This window comes from Mizuhopecten yessoensis, unplaced genomic scaffold, assembly GCF_002113885.1.
Source record: "Mizuhopecten yessoensis strain PY_sf001 unplaced genomic scaffold, ASM211388v2 scaffold6135_2, whole genome shotgun sequence".
Classification (NCBI taxonomy): Eukaryota; Metazoa; Mollusca; class Bivalvia; order Pectinida; family Pectinidae; genus Mizuhopecten; species Mizuhopecten yessoensis.
The window spans coordinates 241,747-245,236 of NW_018406398.1; the positions used below are offsets into that span (position 1 = coordinate 241,747).

At 35.1% G+C, this 3,490-nt stretch overlaps 1 protein-coding gene across 1 annotated transcript in view; it reads left to right on the forward strand.

Moving 5' to 3' along the window:
* The first annotated feature begins 1,366 nt into the window (after positions 1-1,366).
* The window catches only part of LOC110451637 (leucine-rich repeat and fibronectin type-III domain-containing protein 5-like), an 8,373-nt gene continuing 6,249 nt past the window's right edge, over positions 1,367-3,490 (forward strand). The window contains exon 1 of the mRNA XM_021499755.1: positions 1,367-1,549. The gene's annotated coding sequence lies outside the window, so the exon portion shown is untranslated. The remainder of the gene's footprint in view (positions 1,550-3,490) is intronic.

Genomic DNA, 3,490 nt, shown 5'->3' on the forward strand with positions numbered 1-3,490 from the left:
GAACATCGTCTGTTTTGTGTTGTTTAAGTTGACAATTGGTAAATTTTTAAAGCAGCCGCATGCAACAAACAAATAAATATTTGACGTGCTTAAACAGTGTCATACCAGTGTTCATTCGTAGAAAGGAATGTATATGGTCACATGCGGAGGTTTTCATTTCTGCATTCTAACTTTTCAAAAACACCATAGTTTGGTTATTTCTGCATAGCAACGCAATTTTGTTGCTATGGTAGGGCATCTACGCATGCGCATTGAACAAAATCTGCACCAAGAAAGATAGCACTAATAAATCAATATTATGTTTGTAAAACAAATTGGTAAATAAACATTCAAGTTGAATTTTCTTTTTCAGTCCGAAAATGACCCATAATGTCCCAAGTCCTTTTGACATTTATGATCTTGATACTAGGTCAATGTTACTTAAACATGTATGTATGAGGAAACTTTATGATACTTCATCGCAGAAACGTAGGATCAGGGGTCTTTTTGGACTTAAAATGGAAAATTCATTTTTTACCCAGCAGATAGCCCATATGTATGTTAACCATTGGTCCCGGCCAGCTGTTTGAAATGACCTTTGATCCAAACGCTATTGATGATAGAAAAACAATCACGATGCTGGCTGGTCTTCATAACATATCCAAATATCATGGCTTTTGATCTTAGGTTTTTTCCGTTAATGTTGTTTGATTTTGTACACATTTTTAATCCTTGGGACCTTGAACGTATGTCAAGGTAATTGATATAAGAACACATATAGCAGCACTCCATCAAACCTACCTACGCTACTAATCAAATATAATTAGGATCCTAGGCCTTATGGAATTCTAAAAGAATGTTCTAAAACTTGTTTTGCATATATTAAAGTCCATGTTAACATTTGACCCTGAAAAGCTTTTAAAGTTAACCTTTGACCTTAATATAATATGTTATTGTAGAAACGGACTGTTAAGGACTATTAAGAATAAATAAAATAAAAGACTATTAACATGATGGTTCTAGACCTAAATGGGTTTTTTTGAGAGAAAAAAAGTTGTTTTAAATTTTTTACATACATGTTACATGATTTGAAGCCGTGGCATTGAGAGTATGTATGGGTAAATAATATGAAGATTATTTTTTATTTCATTCCATCCCATGAAGTATCTAATTTTCAATTAATCAGAGACTATATGTCTCTGAACTAATGTTGGACCACCTCCCAATTAAACATGTTTGGATCCGTCTGGCATGTATTGCATTATAACTGTGTATTTATATTATACATGTTGCTGTCATTTAACACAAATTAAATTGTTTTTGCACTGTTTGATTTGGCGTTTTTTGCTTACCTAGAGTTATCGTTCTTTAAACTCAGTCACGCGCTGTGGCCAAGAACGGTAACGTATACGTAACCAACCCGCCGGAAGTTAGTCGAATGAATTCCATGTCCCGGAAATGATAACTTAGTTTCAGTACAAAATCTTCTTCGACCTTTTATGAGATAAAAGGCGCTTCCTCTTCAAGAAAATGCGTTTTTCATAACAACGCCCGTACCTGATTCAGCTGGGTAAGTTTTTATATCGTGTGAAATTGAACAATAGTGAAGGTCACCTGTGAACAGGTAAATGTAAACAATGTTGTCTTTGTCATTATCAGTAAACACACAAGGTCCTGTTGACATTGGTTTACATGTTGTTTATTGGATGTCGGTAGGATGGTTTTAGTATAGAATATAAAACAAATTGCCAGCGCAAGACTGTGTGAAATTATCAGTACATTCCAACCAGGAACTTCACTCGGATCACTCAAGTCCAGACACAAAAGATGTGGGGCTGCTTTACACGTCGTGTTATAATCCTTCAACCCCTATACCGATAATTCCGAATCCCATATTTCGTGTGTTTGGTCACATATGGACTCAAAATTATGGACAGTTACACTGATCACAACGTAAAGTGACCAGTTAATTTGTTTCCAGTATATAGGACTAACGTTATATCAGGTTGGGCGGTGGGCGCATATGCGTAATAATCCTGCATTTGGGTAACATCTTTGTATGTTATGGTTGAATGCACTTCGAATCTACTTTCACTATCCTATATATAAAAAAATCAAAATTTTGTACTTCACTTACGTTATTGAAAATCGCCATATCTATCGATTATTACAAACAACTTTTGGTTGAACAGTTTTCGGTTTTGAAAGTATTTCACGACCTTCGAAGCCTTAGGAAAGTCAAAACACGAAAAAACAATCAACCAAAAGTTGTTTACAATAACCATATAAATAGCGATTTTTAATAAAGATAGTGAAGTACAACATTTTGATTTTTTATATAGGATAGTGAAAGTAGATTCGAAGTGCATTCAACCATAACATACAAAGATGTTACCCAAATGCAGGATTATTACCCATATGCGCCGTTGTGCCCAACCTGTATAATATATACAATGTCCATAATTTAAGCACTAAAAATAATGTTACAGGAGACGAAAAGTGCATGACTTTACAACAATTTGTGGAACGATTGACCTAGTCTCCAGATCATCCCCCCCCCTTCACACTAGTCTCNTCACTTTTCATGATGTTATTTGTGATTGGCTTTAAGGATGTACTCTTCTGAGGTTTCAATCACGTTCAATTCTCGTTTTGATCTGGTGTAATGGGTTTTTGTAATATTTAACAAATTATGATCAAGTTTATTAGCAAACACACATCTGAAAAATATGTCAAAAAACTAGATGCCTGTTGTTTGTAGAACCTTTTTTTACAAGAATTTAAAAAAATTACCAATTCGGCGGCCATTTTGAAAATGTGTATTAATGTGTATTTCCTGTACTTCAAAAAAGGCCAAAATTTCACCTTTTTTAACACTAGATTGATCACTTAAATTGTCATTGTGTCGCCATTTTTAATTGTAGCAGGTTCAATTTTGCTGTACAACTTTATAATGTTCAATATGATAAAAATAGTATGCAACAAACTGGAAAATTATACATTATTGATATTTTTTACGTATTTAGTGTAACTGTCAGAAGCACTTTTGATTTTTGACCCTGAAAAAGGTAAAAAATAACACAAATGATAATGGGACAATAAAAGAAGCACACTGACCCCCCATTTTTAGGTCACCTAAGACAAAGTCTCAAGTGACCTATTGCGATCGCCTTTTGGCCGTCGTGCGTCCGTAAACAATTTACATTTTCAACTTCTTCTCCAAAACCCATGAACCAATTTCAATGAAATTTTGCAGGAACCTTCCATGGCCAAAGGTCAACAAAAGTAGTTGCTGGTTTGGTCCCCGGCACCCAGGGGCCTGAGGGGCGGGGCCAAAAAGGGTCAAATTGACTAAAATTTCAAAAATCTTCTTCTCAAGACCCAGATATGGTAGAATCAAATACTCTTCATAGATGGAAGGGTCTTAAGGTGCTTTACCAAATCTGTGAATTTCCTGACCCTGGGGTCTCACGTTTCCCCCTGGGGAGGGGGTAAACTTTACTATAGTTTA